Source organism: Oncorhynchus masou, chromosome 16, assembly GCF_036934945.1.
Source record: "Oncorhynchus masou masou isolate Uvic2021 chromosome 16, UVic_Omas_1.1, whole genome shotgun sequence".
NCBI classification, from domain to species: domain Eukaryota; kingdom Metazoa; phylum Chordata; class Actinopteri; order Salmoniformes; family Salmonidae; genus Oncorhynchus; species Oncorhynchus masou.
In genome coordinates this window covers 8,400,066-8,419,211 of record NC_088227.1, presented here as the reverse complement: position 1 = coordinate 8,419,211, position 19,146 = coordinate 8,400,066, and the positions used below count along the sequence as shown (strand labels likewise).

Genomic DNA, 19,146 nt, shown 5'->3' with positions numbered 1-19,146 from the left:
GTAGTGAGATAAAAGCTGTGAGAACGGCGGCTTTATCTTGTCAAGAAAACACACCGATGGTTCTCATGATGAACGACTAAATTCAGAATTTTTTCCCCTGACCTGTCCTTAGCCAAGTTCCCCACTCCATCCTCCACCCTCCCCTCTGAATGGCCCAGCGCTATCAGATTGGTTACCCTTTCAAATGTGAAATGAATTCAAGACTATTGCTGCAATCATTCAGTTTGTTCTTATCCTTCAATCCACCTATTTTGAGACTCTCAGCACGAAAAGAGTTGTAGAATAGACACAAAGTCTATGTCTGGTGAAAAGATAAAAGTCTGCTCTTTTATCATCTTTACAAAACCTGTGGGGGGAAAAATGGAATTCCTATTCCCAAAGGTGTGCTTTTATGTTTTTAAAAGGCAGCGAATAAGTCCCAAATGGCAACCTATTGCCTATATAGTGCACTGCTTTTGTATTGCATGCTGCCTCAGGGTGAAGCTGTGAGCACTCTCCCTGGATTACTTTGGTTGTTATTCTGCTGCCCAGTCTTCAGTTCTCCTCACGGTCTACTGCAGACTGTAGACTTATCAACATGTTCTCTCTGGTGCACACCTGGATATCAAGTTGTAGGTATTGCTGGGCACTGCTATGGTCCACAATCTATACTAAGTGAGACGTGTATCACTGGTGCATACCACAACCTTCGCGATTTAGTTTGAGTAGAGGCTTTACACACCACGCAGCAGGCAGAGCCTCAACTCATGCCCTCTGGGGCAGAAGAGCTGGACACTAAACATATCACCCTGCAATAGCCAACATGATAGCATTTGATGACATAACTGTAATGATTGTCTGTAATGAACGGGAGGCCCATACCTCTGAGCCTGTAGTAGGCTTGATGGCTGGCAATGACCTCATTGATGGTCTCCTGAGGACAGACTCTCACTCCAGAGTGAAAGACTGCGGACCGCTTCCTCCGATGCTTTTCCAGGTCAAATATCGTTCTGACATTAGAGTTTTGTTTGGTCGTTTTCAGAAGTTCAACCAAGTGCATAGAATTGATGGCTTCTGTTTCTGTCCCGATTACTCCTCTCTGCAAAGAGCCCCGATTATTCCTCTCTGCAAAGACAAGATAAAAGGAAAAATACATTCAAAACATGATATTTACAAGATGTGTCAAATTGTATAATGTACTGTACGATGTTTGAAAAGCCTGTGTTGAAAAGCAAAATTTTCTCTCATGGCTATCCTGAAATAGTTCTGTTATATCAATGCATACAAAATTCAACCATGTCTCTGGCTTCTATTTGTGATACAATTACATAATTGACTGATCTCTCAGCTGTGAGAGAGAAGAATTCTACTGTAGTGGCGGGAGGGAAATTCTCAACTTATCAGCAGAAAGTATCCCAGCTAGCACAAAGCGTTCTGAGAACCGTATGTTTCTTAGAGTTTGGTCAGAGCGTGGGAATGGTCCAGGATAGTTGCTTGGCTTTGGAGCATTCTCAGCACATTTAAGGAACTTGAAAACAAAAAAAATGCAGTACTTCAGCATAATGTTTCCTACCGGTTTGCTCATGGTTTTATTTAAAGTCGTGTTCTCAAATTGTTCCAAAAATGTTAAGAAACAACGTTCTTCTGTAGGAATTTCAGTACTTCACCATAACATTTTCATACAGATTTACTCATGGTTCTATTCAAAGAAGCTTTCTCAAATTGTTCCTGAGGACATTAAGAAAACATTCCAGAAAAACCACAGGAAAACGTTGTTAAAGTTCATAGAATGTTCTAAGAATGTTATTTAAAAACATATCCGTTCCGTTCTAGAGAACAGAAGATTATAGGTTTGAATCTCACTCATACCGGATCGCAAAAAATGTGAAATTAATTTCCATATGTGCGTGGAGTTCAAATTCCCCAAATAAGCTAGCAGTGTTATTAAAACTCTTAATGAAGCATTCCGTGAAAGTTTTAAGGAAGTTATCAAAAGTGTGAATAAAACCTCCCAGGAAAACCTTCAAGGAACCAGACTAAAAGCTTCTCAGAAAGTCTTTGCCACCTAAAAATAGGCTTCCCAGAACAGGCAAAATGTTCACTATTGTTTTCAGAACGTTTAAAAAACGTTCAGTTTTACCAGTCAGGAAACCTATGGCTTCATTCCCACAACCAATGTGAAACCAAAAACATACATTTCCACAACTTCAAAGGAACTAAATGTGCTAGCTGAGTAATGTTTACATCCCCTAACCATGAAAGAACGTAGCCTTTTCAGATTTGCACTCGTCACCAAGGAAACAGAGACCACCGCAGTCTTAATTTAAATGTTGCCAGTAGATTTCCATGTCGTACACAGACAGGAAAGATCCATGAAATTGAGGATCAACATGATTCGGAAAATGATTGTTACTTCATAGTCAAGGGTGGATATTCGAAATTGAGTCCCTTCCTTTCATTGCAAATATTTACAGGTTGACTAATTCTTTAAGACCTTGAAACAGCCTTTCGTCCTGCGCGTGTGTGTCTTTAATACTACAAGAAAACATCTGTCTTCTTTTATATAACAACAACAAATACTGAGCACTTTGTGTGGATATCAAGTTGTGGGTACTGCTATGGATACTGCCATGGTCCACACTCTATTAGCCTACTTATTTAGACATTTCTGCTGGTATAGTGTAGAACCGTGATCACGGCACAATCAAACTACAATACACAGGCATTCATTTGTCTAATGTTAAATTTGACCCTTTGTCTCTATAGCCTTAAATCCGGTTTATCTTCCAAGCCATTATTACGTCACAAAGTTAGTGCCAGCTGGTTATTCAACCACAATGAGCTCTAAATTGTTCAAACAATGCCAAAAGTTCAAAGAGGTTGTGACGCTCACCTCTTAGGAAAACTCAGCAGTATCAGGATGGGAAGCACTGTATGTATAGTAGATACTCTATGAGATATTGTAGAACTACAGGCCTACAACCTGTTGTCATGCCACCATTATGCAACCTGCTCATCCTGCCCGTCATATTCCTATCACGCCGGCCATATTCACCATCATATTCTGGCTTCCTTGCTGCCATATTCACTCCTTACAAGGTGCAGTATCTCTTACATGTGTTTCAAACGCAAGGCTGGGAGTAGTATCGTACAAAACCTTTTGTGCAAACATATTGCAGTTGAATCAGTATAATCAGCGTAATCAGTAGGCCTCTGTGTCAGAGCTTTAATGGTAGCAGTGATATACCACTGGTAAAAGATAGGAAGCTCATTTTGGATCATTCTCATGCTTGGTTACACCCAATTAAGTAATCTTGCAGATTGCTATTGTAAAGTTCCACACACAATGTCCAAAATGTAAAATCGTCCTAGCTATGAAACTGAAATGATTTAACCCACTGTATAAGGGGTGTAACATTTGATATCTAAAGCAGCGAGGTCCCATAAAAACGGATTAAGTGTAGTGCCCTTCAGGTACTTAAAGTTTATGGCTCTGTGAACTAAAATGGAGCTGGAAGCTTACCTTGAATTGCAGTGGCGTGGAGAGTGAAGAGGACCAGGAACAGCGTAATAATGAGTCCACATTTCCAAGGCATAACGGAACCGTTTTGTATGCAAAGTTAGAATAAGAAGAAAATCCAGGTGCGGAGTTTATCTCATGTGGTGCTAATACAGTCCTTGGGATCATTTAATATCAGGGTGTCTATCGATTCCGCATGTAGGAGGCTGGTCATTTAGGCTAAGGCTTTGACTTGCTTCCTGGCAGATAGTGAGAATTTGAGGGTGGCATCTGATAGACATGGCATGGAACTAGGCAAGCTCTCTGGGTCCAACTAGGGATAGTGGACTCGCTCGAAGTGCGACAAGAGGGACAGGGTTAAAAAAGCAGACACTGTTTCGGGAATAATCTGTTTATCTACTGCTCAGACATAATCCGTCTTTACCCCATGGGCCCTACAGCCCCAGCGTCATCCTGTTAGGGACTTTCTTGGTGGAAGCATCTGTCAACCTGCCTGCCACCCCCTGGCACTCCTGCCCACCTCATCCTCCACGTCCACTCCCAGCCTCACCTGATACACCCCCCCCCCCTACCTCCTCACCCATCAACTACTCACTATGTCACCCAGATCCCTACTGTCCTCTTTAAGCTTACTTGGAACCCAACTGCAGCAGCTTTCAGTAAATCCTTGACAAGACAATGCACTCTGTTCCCCCCGTGTGTTGTACTGTACTGTATGTCAGACAGTGTTGTGTCTCCTCTCGGGTTTAAAGTGGGTGCTTTAACTGTGGATTTCCCCCTGCACTCCTGTCAGCTAGCAGGGGGGTTACCAAACGGGGGGGGTTACCAAACGCCGCTGTTATTTCCGTTCTTGCCGCTCTAAGCCCCCTCTTAGGATGAGTGTCTATGAACTGTGACCTGTTTGATTAGGATGAGTGGGGGAAAGTTGCAAGTACTTACTTGTGTCACTGACCATTCAAAATGCCACCCAGTGGAGGCACAGCTTACGCTCGTTGGTCAGAATATTTTTTAAATGTAATGTCTGACTGACAATGGATGAACAAACACAACAAGTCCACAATTGTGGTTCTGTGTGGTTCAATATTGTGAGTTGTAGCATTTAAGTTCCATTCCATTAACCACGTAATCCCAAGACAACTGGATGGTTGACATTTTATTAAGTAGCCTACTTCTGACGCTATCACCGTTAATATTCAGATGCGGTATTCATTGCCCTATTCACAGAGGCAACACGCAAAATGTAAATTGACTCCTTAACAAAAGGAAGTGATAAGCTAAAAATAATTAATATTTGTTTGGTACAAACTGTAGTATAAATACACATGTAGGTAGACTCCATTCTCCATTTTTTCCCCTCCTTTTCTTTCAAGAGCTTTGTCACAGCGGACCACTCAGTCAATGCCCCCTCAGAGGTTATGGAGTATGCAGTCACTTAAAAATAACATTCTAATAGAAAATGGTAGCTGGTAACTATTGAACTGAATTGTTAGATACTACTGCACTGTTGGAGCTAGGAATACAAGCATTTCACTACATTTGCAATAACATCTGCTAAATCTGTGTATGTGACCAATAACATTTGACTTGATTGTACATAAAGGTGTTTAAGCCATACACTTCTAACCATAATCTCTATGATTGAAGCCAATTTCACAAATCAAGCGACATTATTTTGTCTTCAAAAGGACAGCTCTCTGATAGTGCATTTCAGCTAAATATGAAGATAGATTTTCCACAGGAATCTATAGTATATGGCTAAATATGAAGATAGATTTTCCACAGGAATCTATAGTATATGGCTATTGTCCTTTGTCCTGTAAGTGCCCTATACAGTTTGACCCTGCCTCCGTGATAACATTGACAATGAGGGCTAAAATGTCAAGTCTTAACACCTGCATGGATTCACTAGCTGCTACAATGCTGTGTATGTTTTTACTTTGCTCAATTGAACACTTCATTTTATGGCATGAACCAATCATGCCATAAAATGATTATAACATTTGTTCCATTGTCATGGATGATCAGGCAGTGCTGTCTAACCTATGTTTGGTTGTCCCCTTCTGACCCTTTTAAATAGCATTATGAGTCATCATCTCATCACTGTTTACACTCCCTGGGGCTAACCATGTTGCCCGAGGGCTTTACCAACATGAAAACGCTGTTATAGAGGCTGTTTTATATCATATGCTTGGTTGAGCCTTTCCTTATCATATAGAATCACCTTGAGTCATGTTCTGAAGGGAATAAGCATTATAGCCTTTCTTAAAGTGATATTCATTAAGGGATTTGTTGGGGGTAAAGGTACATGTCATTGGTACAGAACAAATCCTTATCATCAGTCTAAACGAAAGAGCTCCTACGGGGGTTTATTTTTGAAAAACCCCATATATAACATCACGTCGTTTACCATCGCAAATGCAACATCCTCTTTCCCTTTTAGAACAGGGTAGCGAATCATTTGGCTATGGTCTGTGGTGTTCCATTGGTTCAAGTTTAACTTGAACAAACTAAGTTTGCTAACTAATCCTGTCAAGGCACCTCAGTTCTGCCTCTGGGTTACTCTGTCTGTCGGTTTTGCAGACAAAGATCTGACTCACCCTCAGTCTCTAAAAACGTAATCTTCTTCCAAAATGTATCCTTTGATCTCACAGCAATGCCAGAGTGTGCGTGTGTAAATGTTCTCATTACCATCCCAGAAAGAGGTATTTTTTTAGGCCTCAGAGAAAAATAAAGTGTATGATTTTTGTAAAATTACTGTTCCATTAAGCATTTACCAATCAGGCGACGTCTTTTGGACATCTTTTTGGGGTCCTGTCCAGACCGGCTGTCTTCTCTAGGTATTTTTGGGGGGGCGGTCCGGACTGAACTTGATTTCAACGTCCAAGGACGTATATTTTTGGTCCGGACCGGACCAAATCTGAACCAATCATAGATGTCTATGTTTGTTTCAGGTTTGACCCGGCCTTAATTTCAATGTCCACAGACGTCTGGTCTATATTTGGCCCAAATATAGATGTCTATAATTGGTTCAGATCTGGTCTAGTCCAGACCAGCCTTAATGTAGCCCAAACACAGATGTCTATGATTGGTTCCGATTTGATCAGGTCTGGACTAGACGAAATCTGAACCAATCATAGACGGCTATGTTTCATACGTTTGGACAGTACAGTAGAGCACCACAGATTACAGTAAAGTACAGTAGAGCACAGTAGAGTACAGTATAATGTAATGTATTGTACTGTATTGTACTCTACTGTAGTCCACTCTATTAAACTCTAGTGTTCCGCATTGAACTAAACTGGACTGCACTCTTTTCTTTCGGAAAGTATTCAGACCCCTTGACCTTTTCCACATTATATGACGTTACTGCCTTATTCTAAAATTGATTAAATACATGTTTTCCTCATCAATCTACACACAATACCCCATAATGACAAAGGGAAAAACAGAAGTACCTTATTTACATAAGTATTCAGACCCTTTGCTATGAGGCACGACATTTTGTTCGGGTGCATCCTATTTCCATTGATCATCCTTGAGATATTTCTACAACTTGATTGGAGTCCACCTGTGGTAAATTCAATTGATTGGACATGATTTGGAAAGGCACACACATGTCTATATAAGGTCCCACAGACAGTGCATGTCAGAGCAAAAACCAAGCCATGAGGTTGAAGGAATTGTGCGTAGAGCTCAGAGACAGGATTTTGTCATTGCACAGATCTGGGGAAGGGTATCAAAACATTTCTGAAGCAGTGAAGGTACCCAAGAACACATTGGCCTCCATCATTGTTAAATGGAAGACATTTGGAACCACCAAGACTCTTCCTAGAGCTGGCCGCCTGGCCAAACTGAACAATCGCGGGAGAAGGGCCTTGGTCAGGAAGGTGACCAAGAACCTGATGACCAAGTTCCTCTGTGGAGATGGGAGAATCTTCCAGAAGGACAACCATCTCTGAAGCACTCCACCAATCAGGCCTTTATGGTAGAGTGACCAGATGGAAGCCACTCCTCAGTAAAAGACAAATGAGAGCCCACTTGGAGTTTGTCAAAAAGGCACCTTAAGGACACTCAGACAATGAGAATCAAGATCCTCTGGTCTGATGAAACCAAGATTGAACTCTTTGGCCTGAATGCCAAGCGTCATGTCTGGAGAAAACCTGGCACCAGACTGGGTTCACCTTCCAACAGGACAACGACCCTAAGCACACACCCAAAACAATGCAGGAGTGACTTCAGGACAAGCCCAGACTTGAACCCAATCGAACATCTCTGGAGAGACCTGAAAATAGCTGTGCATCTGTGACGCTCCACATCCAACCTGACAGAGCTGGAGAGGATTTGCAAAAAATAATGGGAGGAAGAAGACTCAAGGCTTTAAACGCTGCCAAGGTGTTTCAACAAAGTACTGAGTAAAAGGTCTGAGTACATATGTCAATTTAATATATAAATTTAAAACAATTAAATCTAAAAACCTGTTTTTGCTTTGTCGTTATGGGGTATTGTGTGTAGATGAGGATTTTAAAAAATCTATTTTAGAATAAGGCTGTAAATTAACAAAACGTGGAAAACGTCAAGGGGTCTGAATACTGTCCGAATGCACTGTAACTTTACTGTACTGTATGGTACAGTACAGTAAGGTACTATACTCTACTGTACTGTGCTGTTCTATACTGTGCTGTTCAACCTTGGGAAACATAGACGTCTATGGTTCAGATTTGATCCGGCCTGAATTTGGCCCCAAAAAAGACATCAATGATTGGTTCAGATTTCGTCCGGTCCGCACTGGCCTTGATTTGGCCCAAACAATATCTATTATTGGTCCAGTAGGGTGTTAGCCATTCATGCCACGACCTGGGTTTGTCGTTCTCTACAAATGTTAGCCATGACCGTGAAACATCATGACTGGTAGTCCAAGTAATATGGTGAAAACTCCTTCTACTAGCCTATAATTCCACTGATCCTGCTTTTAGATTTGTGGGAAATACTGTAGTGAATGAGTATAGGCCTACACTTATTTTTTTAAAGTTGTGGGGAAATGCCCTTTATAGGAACCTTCTGAGACTGAATGATTGATTTCTGTCTGGATCCAGATTTCCTGCAGTAGCAAATACATCTTTCCCATCCAATCAAATGACTGAATGAACAGGCATACTCAACAAATTGTTGCTACAGCAGACCAGGTGTAACTTGTTAAACACCATATGGACACCATAAACACCATATTTTTCTTTTTCTAAATTAACATTCAATTCAACGTTATTTCTAATTCTACTATTCTACTTAAACTGCTTTTGGTAAATTCGACAGCAGCGATGGCTAGGCTACTGGTATACTGTAAAAAAAGAAGAAGAAAAAGAAACTGTAGAAACTAAGGTTAAATAAAATCAGCGTATTATGCTGTCTATATGCTGTAAGAGTTGATAACCAATTGGTGTTATAATTGTAATTTTTACATCATATTTTGCACGTCTCTTTAGTCATTTTGACCTAGTGCGTACAGCGTACAGCGTACTACGATTCCCAGAGTGTTATTCTCAGAGCGCCAGTAACCTTCCTCAATAAATACACTTTGATTATTGTGTGTTCTGTGTAATGCCTTTCGTATTTTCCAAAGCTAACTAAATGGTGAATGTCTGGTGTCATTTTGTCTTCTTTTTGTATGTGAGAAGAGATGTTGTTTCTTAGAGGACGTTCATGTTCTATCCTGTATATTTGAACACAATTCCTTAAGGTGCCCGTTTAAGAACTGGGAAAAGCTACAAATGTGGGGTAGATGGTTAAAGCTTCTAAAATGAATTGTCATCAACACGTTTCCACTGTCCATACCTGGCTACACCTTTAACACCTTAGACAACATGATTACTCAGTTTATTTGGACTATTAAAAGGACAAGGATTAACCTAGCTAGATTAGACAGAGACGGGAGAGTTAAAGCTGCTTAACATGTAATTATATCAAGAAGCCTTTATAACTGCCCAAATAGGCTCTATTTATTGAGAACTCTAATAGGGCAATTTGGGTTGACATTGAAGAAGAACTTAATGCCCCATTTGGAGCATCGTTTTATCTGAGTCAACACTTAAATGTGGGACTGCAGAATCCCATAATGTCTCGTACTAAGAAATATCTTCACCTTTCCTGACAAGCTCTGCTTCGTTATGGAACAACCATACAACCATCAGGAGGACAGGTGGTTGTCTGGAAAGAGTGGTATACGTTTTGTCTAAGCCTCAAAACGAATACATTTCACTTTCGCTTTTAGTGTCAACTTGAATTTAAGTTAGGCTGTGGAATACTGGTCCCTTGATGATGTCTACAAGTGGCTGAATACCAATGATCTCCATGATTCAATACCACCATTCCAAGGTTAACAATCTGTCTGAAGAATGACAACTCTATTCAATTGTCCATTTGTAACAAACATACTTTCTCTGTGTCCAGACCACTCACACATATTGGCCTCTATCACCAGCATGAACCATGTTTTCTAATTACCTGTGGACTTAATGGGTGTGGGAAAACAAATAGATGTTCCAAAGCCTATCGGTCACACATCTACCGAAACCACGAAGAGCTTTTAAGTGCCAACTTAGATGAGAATTGCCCTCGTGATGAACCCGTTGAAGATAACGTGAGCAGTGTAGAGACTCTGCCAGAGGCTGAACATGTTCATGCCACAGAGATCAACACTGACCAGCTACAGTGCCTTGCGAAAGTATTCGGCCCCCTTGAACTTTGCGACCTTTTGCCACATTTCAGGCTTCAAACATAAAGATATAAAACTGTATTTTTTTGTGAAGAATCAACAACAAGTGGGACACAATCATGAAGTGGAACGACATTTATTGGATATTTCAAACTTTTTTAACAAATCAAAAACTGAAAAATTGGGCGTGCAAAATTATTCAGCCCCCTTAAGTTAATACTTTGTAGCGCCACCTTTTGCTGCGATTACAGCTGTAAGTCGCTTGGGGTATGTCTCTATCAGTTTTGCACATCGAGAGACTGACATTTTTTCCCATTCCTCCTTGCAAAACAGCTCGAGCTCAGTGAGGTTGGATGGAGAGCATTTGTGAACAGCAGTTTTCAGTTCTTTCCACAGATTCTCGATTGGATTCAGGTCTGGACTTTGACTTGGCCATTCTAACACCTGGATATGTTTATTTTTGAACCATTCCATTGTAGATTTTGCTTTATGTTTTGGATCATTGTCTTGTTGGAAGACAAATCTCCGTCCCAGTCTCAGAGGTCTTTTGCAGACTCCATCAGGTTTTCTTCCAGAATGGTCCTGTATTTGGCTCCAGCCATCTTCCCATCAGTTTTAGCCATCTTCCCAGGACCTGCTGAAGAAAAGCAGGCCCAAACCATGATGCTGCCACCACCATGTTTGACAGTGGGGATGGTGTGTTCAGCGTGATGAGCTGTGTTGCTTTTACGCCAAACATAACGTTTTGCATTGTTGCCAAAAAGTTCAATTTTGGTTTCATCTGACCAGAGCACCTTCTTCCACATGTTTGGTGTGTCTCCCAGGTGGTTTGTGGCAAACTTTAAACGACACTTTTTATGGATATCTTTAAGAAATGGCTTTCTTCTTGCCACTCTTCCATAAAGGCCAGATTTGTGCAATATACGACTGATCGTTGTCCTATGGACAGAGTCTCCCACCTCAGCTGTAGATCTCTGCAGTTCATCCAGAGTGATCATGGGCCTCTTGGCTGCATCTCTGATCAGTCTTCTCCTTGTATGAGCTGAAAGTTTAGAGGGACGGCCAGGTCTTGGTAGATTTGCAGTGGTCTGATACTCCTTCCATTTCAATATTATCGCTTGCACAGTGCTCCTTGGGATGTTTAAAGCTTGGGAAATCTTTTTGTATCCAAATCCGGCTTTAAACTTCTTCACAACAGTATCTCGGACCTGCCTGGTGTGTTCCTTGTTCTTCATGATGCTCTCTGCGCTTTTAACGGACCTCTGAGACTATCACAGTGTAGATGCATTTATACGGAGACTTGATTACACACAGGTGTATTGTATTTATCATCATTAGTCATTTAGGTCAACATTGGATCATTCAGAGATCCTCACTGAACTTCTGGAGAGAGTTTGCTGCACTGAAAGTAAAGGGGCTGAATAATTTTGCACGCCCAATTTTTCAGGTTTTGATTTGTTAAAAAAGTTTGAAATATCCAATGAATGTCGTTCCACTTCATGATTGTGTCCCACTTGTTGTTGATTCTTCACAAAAAAATACAGTTTTATATCTTTATGTTTGAAGCCTGAAATGTGGCAAAAGGTCGCAAAGTTCAAGGGGGTCGAATACTTTCGCAAGGCACTGTAATTGAAGGTCTAAAAAATAATATCTGTCTTTTTATTTTGAAAATCAGGGAAGAACACTGCATCCCAGCTACGGTACAGATTAGCATATTTGAGGACCTCAGAACCATTTTTTGATGCATTTATGAAACGTGACAATGATGCCCTCAGGTTTTACCTTACAAATAAGCAAAGAAATGTGGCTGAAGATGACAATCTCAGGGACTTGCTTAACAACTCTGTAGTAGTTGAGGAATTCATTAGAGTGGATGCTGGAGCACTACTGTGTGAAAGAATTGGATATGGTCAGGCCAGTTTGTCAGGCCAATTGAAGTACCCCTGAGCAACACAGAAGGTCATAAAACAAGGTCATTTCAACACATCCCATTGGTCAGCATACTGCAAAAAATAGCAAGTAATGAACAGGTCTGGGCCACCTTGAATCAAGATCTAAAGCCACATAATGATGAAATTCTGGAAGACTACTGACAGTGAAGTGTTCAAATGAAATCCCAATCTAACGAAGCAGAGCCTCCATCTGCAGTTCTATATAAATGCATTTGAAGTTGTCAATCCACTGGGTTCTAAAAAAGGCAAGCACAAATTGACCACAATGTACTTTAGATTAGGAAATCTTTAACACAAGGATACTTCCCATCTCCAAAATATATACCTCTCCACACTGGTTCATCGCCACCTCCTTAAAAAAGCCATCACTTACGAAGAAGTATTGAAGCCTTTGATACGTGACATCCAGGAATTGGAAACACAGGGTGTAACGTTATCATGCAATGGTGAAAACAAAACCTTCCGAGGCACAATCACAACAATCTCAGCAGATATTCCCTCCACACATGCAGTTGCAGGGTTGAGCAAAAACGTTTACTCTGGTCGCATTTGTCGCTTCTGCTTGGCTGCCAAGGGGGACATTTGCTCAGAAATCACTACAAGCAACATCTGCAGGCTGTGGAAGAAAATCCAGACAATGCATTGATGTATGGCATCAAACAAAGCCTGTTGCTTCTCTAAGCTGAATCATGTGCCATCTCCAATTACTTATCTGTTTCATAAGGGCATCATACCCACAGTGCTCAGACTAGTGCTGCAACAACTGGTTCAAGAGAGGCAAATTACTCTTGCCCAGATTAACTATGAGATTGAGAACTTGTTTTATGGCAAACAAGATGTGTCTTCTAAACCTGTGTCACTATCCAAGAGAGTCTTAAGGAAGAATGGCCATCTATAAGGAAGTGCATCAGAAAAATGTACACTTTTCCATTTACTCCCTCAAATGACTGGTAGTCAAATACAAAATGGGATCTCTACTTCCTGCTTTGAGAAATATAAGACATCTATGCCCCAGGAGATCTTGGATCCCATATCTGGCAGAAAAAAATCTCTGAATTTCAAGCTCTCTTCCAGGAGCTGTTTCCAGGGAAGACAATCCCAAAGATGCACTACCTCGTCCACTACCCTAGAATGCTACTTGCCTATGGACCTTTGATCCACCAGTCCACCATGCAATTTGAAGTGAAACACCAATATTTCAAGAGACTCTCAGCAATTGTGGGAAACTTTGGCAAAAGACATCAGCTCGGACAACGCTGGGAGAAAACCAACAACAACTGCCTTGTCAACACAACAACACACTGTGCGGACACGAGACGTCCCACTGCATGCGCTTCCAAACTCTGCCCGTGCAGTATGAAGTGCCAGATTCAGAGAAGGCATCAGAGCAAAATGTGTTACCAATGCAAAGTCTATTGCAGTGAACAACGTGCAATACAATGTACTGTATCCCCTTTCTGAGCCTGAAGCACAAAACAACTGTGTTATTGATAGTTTACAGTTATAGCAAACAGCCCCGCAAAATGACCCACCGACTGGCCTTCAGCATGACATATCAACTAGCCAGCAACAGGACATCAAATCAGCCATCTCCCTACTGTGCGCTCGAAGTGGAGGTCTCAGATTGTGCAGGTCTTAGTTAATGATATAAGTTCCTCAATTATGAATCATAATGCTTGTGTGTGTGTGTGTGTGTGTGTGTGTGTGTGTGTGTGTGTGTGTGTGTGTGTGTGTGTGTGTGTGTGTGTGTGTGTGTGTGTGTGTGTGTGTGTGTGTGTGTGTGTGTGTGTGTGTGAATGTGTGTGTGTGTGTGTGTGTCATCCTGTGCCCTTCTCCTGTCTTCCATACTCTCCTCCATACTGTTGTCATAGCCACTGCATCAGATAGCATAGCACATATTCAACTTTTACATGATGATAATCAACGGCATCAATCGATGTCATTTGCATTACAAACATAATTGTTAGTCTAAATGTAATGTTGTTTAAGTACCCCAGTACCCGGCATTACATGGATGTGTGCACAGCGCTCAATCAAATGTACCCCTTGTTGAGAGACCAGACAGGGAAGGGATATGTAAGAATTCTTCAGTTTTCCTACTCACACTAATTCACACTAATAACCTTGTTACACTATTTTGCCTACCCAGACCATAATGTGCTGGCTTGGATATTTTCTTCTCACATTGTTAAACCATCACATTTCCAGCAGCATAACAAGAACATCTCTAGTCTGCTCCTCTGACCTCAGTCCCAAAATCTGTCTTGACATTTCTTCTCTTCACATTTGATTTTTTTAAGGAGTCAAGCCACGGCATGAGAAATAATAGATACAAAAAAAGAACATCAGCCGCTTGCTCGCTTTGCACAAGTACAGGAAATGCAGAAGAGGTTTGGTAGGCAAAAAAAAAAGCCCCGATGACACCAAAAGTGAAGACCCGACCAAAATAGCCAAGGTAACTGCATACAAAAAATGGTGTCGAAGTCACAGAGCTGATCACGGATCAGTATTTAATATCAAATAAAATTGTATGGACAGGTGGGACCTGATTCTAGATCAGCACTCTGAGATGCTTTGTGAATACAAGACATTTTGCCTTTTTCTGTAGACTTTGATCCTGTTTGAGGCTGTATGTATCAATATTTGATCATATTAATATTAGATTTTCAGATTGAGGCTGGTGAGGATTCCTTCAGTCAGAAGTTACATGTTGAAAAGATGCAGGTGGAGTGCCAAAAAATGAGACAGAACAGAAGTTCCCTACAAAACAAAATGAAAAGGACTGAAAAATATCACTTTTTATGAAACAAAAAGTTGCCGAGAACATCTTAAAACAGTACCCAACACTCCGTTTGTCAGCCATTGTAAGCAGACAAAAAGTTGCAGAATCTCTACACACGGTGGTTATTAAAAAAAAATCAATGTTACTGCATGTAAAATGTACCCTTAACAGAACAGAGCCCTTCTAATTATATTGATTCTAATCTAGACTTTTTAGTACACACCCTCCAAGTTAAGGTCTGATCACTGCAGCCATTTTGCTCCTCCCCTACTTCTTCAAAGAAGATCCAAGTGGGCTGTACGTCACAGACAGGGTATGTATTTCCCAGCAGACAAATAAATACATGCAAAGTTAGTAGTACTGTGTAAGGTGTACTGGGCTCAGTTGCTAACTTACTGTTTGAAATATGACTCGAGTAACTTTAATTTCATTTACTTTTTCATTTCTTTTTTCTTTTTACAGTGTGTAAAGTTCCCATCTCTGTAGAGAGGGATAAGGGAGAGCAGAGATTTTGTGATGTCTGCAAGTGAGATTTCTGTGAATTTTAAAGTATATAAAATGAATTTGTGACTTTACAAGCTTGCCACTAAATGTTATTTGTATTATTATTGTTAATGTTATTATTATTCATAATAGAAAGCATGGGACATAAAAGGTTTCTAAAGGTTATTTTAGGGACCTATTCAAAAGGTTCCTCAAGGAAAAGGTTCCAGATTCCTGTTCCGTCATTGTTGAACCCCTAAAGGTGCCTCCGGGAATCTTTTCTTTTCAGAGTGTGCTACTGCTTACATAGCTGTCTATAAAGATGCCATCATTGAGTGCATGGCTCTCTCGGCACATTTTAGAATGGAGACTAAACACAACTTCTGCTATGTTCTGTAGAGACAGACTCCCTGTTTTCCTTGTGGTGCAGACTGACTGCAGAACATAGCAATGCACGGAAATGTCAGCTATGTAGGTATAAGTATGGTGCCGTAAGGAACGTTGCAGAAGTAGTGTGTTTAGTCTCAACTGTAAAACGTTGTGCTGACAAATAGTAGCCATGCACTTTGAGCTGTCATGGTACACGATAACGTCCAGCTGCAGGAGTACCAGCTCTGTGGTTCTGCTAACGCTAAATTACGGTCTCACGAATTAATATTGAAAAATAATTCCAGAAACGCGTCCTGTTTTAATAAGCTGTTGGCGATATTGGAGGAGCTGTGGAGGATAGGTGGAATCGCAAAGCCAGACGACTCAGCCTTTCATATCAGGAGGCTAGAAATTAGAGGAGCATCTGGAGCAAGAGGCCCAGCTAAACAATTCAGACGCCATGGTAATGTTTGATTTCTTTGAATTAAGACGACTAAAAATGGCGTGTCTACCACAAATTGAATATTGGTCACAATCAAGGCAGAGAGTACTGTATGATGTATCATCTTTGGTAGTTCATGAAATGGTACAACATTGTTTTGGTATAGATTATTCTTACACTCAGATTGCGCTGCTGGTCAAAATTGGTGGGAGGGATGTTAAAGACTGCATCAACAAAATCCTGGACAGGTAGGTACTTGATCATCTAGTTTCCTGATCTTTTCTATTCATTTGAGGGGTAAAGCAAATAGCTGGTCCCTTCTGCACAGCCTCTTATACAGTCATGTAGGCTCATGCATTTGCAGTGTTATTATCTTACTCAAACCTGACTACTTCATACACTACTTCATACACCTTTTGCTCACACTCACTTATACCTAGTCATTGTTATTAAATTTGCTTGCTTGACATTTTTGGCTATTTGTAAGGGATTTCTTCCTTTGACGGAGAGGCGGACCAAAGCGCAGTGTGGTTATTTTGATTCATGTTTTAATAAATCACTTCACATGAACAAACTTACAAAAACAAGAAATGTGAAAACCCCAAACAGTCCTATCTGGTGCAGACACAGAGACAGGAACAATCACCCACAAACATACAGTGAAACCCAGGCTACCTAAGTGTGATTCTCAATCAGAGACAACTAATGACACCTGCCTCTGATTGAGAACCATACTAGGCCGAACATAGAAATACCCAAAATATAGAACAAACAAACATAGACTGCACACCCAACTCACGCCCTGACCATACTAAATAAAGACAAAACAAAGGAAATAAAGGTCAGAACGTGACACTATTCTTGCTTGTATCCCATGAGTTTATTGTGTTTCAGGATATTCACAAATGGCCTGATGGTAAAATTGTATATGAAAGGGGAGGGGAAAACTGTCTAAGACACCCTTCTTAAACACCAACATCTGTTCCGTAGTGAACGTAACTACCACCATTTTCCATTGCTTTGTGAATTAATCATTTGCATTTGCTTTCTTTCTTAGCTTTGTACCTTGATACTGGTACGACGTCTTTCCTGAAGTTACCGTGACTTGAAATATAAACTGAAATGCGACGTGGAACTCTATTACATCCTGCTCCTTTAGGGTATCAGTAATTCAAGCCATTGTTTTAGCATTTCTGCACTCATGAGTGCAGGTATGTGCACAGATAGAGGTCTACCCCTGCCCGAGCACCTGCCCCTTTGCCCTCCCAAGTGTCCTTTTGGTTGGTGTTATACATATTCTTTTTTTGTATACCATTTGTGTTGTTGCCTCCAAGTCATCGTGACATCGTCAGGTTTGCCAGCCCCCATCCATACCCCGTCCGTTGTTCTGCTCTGCACGGAGCTGATTTGCACCCAGTTTTGCCTTTTTCCCAGTCTGCCCTGTATGGAGATTATGCGCCACACCCGGTATCCAAACATGCATGGCTTGAAATGTGGTAATGGTTGGCTGATGGCCTACATGCAGCAGCACATCATCATTTATTTCGTAATAAAATCATAGCCCCGGGAAGGGTGCTGGAGGTGCTGCAGCACCCCTGATAAATTGAAATACATTTTCCAAAGTTATGGAATTACTGCTCTCTGTTCAGAAATAAATTAAATAATTCAGAATAGCCTACAACACCGTGAGTAGGCCTTTAATTTAGCCACAGAGGACCAATAGCTTTTTTTTGAAAACAGCCTAGATGTGGATTGTGTGTAGCCCAATAAAAAGCAGTGATCCACTATATGGATAGCCACGCTAGTTTCGCCCTCATGTCAGTGCTAGCAAGCAGGCTAGGCAGTGCTAGAAATCAATCCAGTAGGAGCTGGAAACTATAGTGAGTTTTGATTGGTCAGTCGAAGTTCTGCTTTCCCAACTTTGGTCCCGACGTGTTCACACTCCCTCGCCCATGCTTGCTCTGCCCAACGGTCCCCTGCCCACTTCGCTTCCCTTCATTCAGGAGATGACAACAGAAAAAGAAGGACCGAGCACGCCCCCATTCTCATCGCCAGGGCTGTAGTGGAGCTGGTTGAGAGCTTCAAGTTCCTTAGTATCCACATCACTAACAAACTAACATGGTCCAAGCACACCAAAACAGGACATGGTCCAAACACACTAAGAGTTGTGAAGAGGGCACGACAAAGCCTATTCCCCCCCAGGAGACTGAAAAGATTTGGAATGGGTCCCCAGATCCTCAAAAGGTTCTACAGCTGCACCAGCTGCCTGGTATGGCAACTGCCCTGGCTCCAACCGCTAGGCACTACAGAGGGTAGTGCGTATGGCCCAGTACATCACTGGGGCCAAGCTTCCTGCCATCGAGGACCTCTATACCAGGCGGTGTCAGAGGAAAGCCCTAAAAATTGGGACCCGGGACCCCCTGTATATAGCCTCGCTATTGTTATTTTACTGCTGCTGTTTAATTATTTGTTACTTTTATTTTCAAATAACAATTATTTTTCTTAAAACTGCATTGTTGGTTAAGGGCTTGTAAGTAAACATTTCGCTGTAAGGTCTACCTACACCTGTTGTATTCGGCACATGTGACAAATAAAGTTGGAAAGCAAATGGTTCTTGCTGAAAAGTGAATACTCTAATCTGTCTGTAGGCTACCAAAATATTTTATCTTCCAAATAGGCCTATTGAGCGAACATTGTTTTTGAAAGTAAAACAAGAGAGAGGTAGGCTTTTGGCAAAAGTTCATCACGGCCATCGCAGTGAGTAAACTGCTCATCATTGGGTGACTCAGTGAAACTGGACAGCTTTGGCCAAGCAAGTTAATGTTTCCATCATTTTTGGACCACTAAACAACTATTGATTTAGAACCACAGAGAGTCACTGCAAGTCGCAAAGGAAACAGCAGCTGCCTC

General features: G+C 41.2%; 1 protein-coding gene across 1 annotated transcript in view; it reads right to left on the bottom strand.

Annotated features, from left to right (window-relative positions):
- Positions 1-19,146, bottom strand: part of LOC135557152 (titin-like) — a 95,902-nt gene that overhangs the window by 21,500 nt on the left and 55,256 nt on the right. The window lies entirely within an intron of this gene.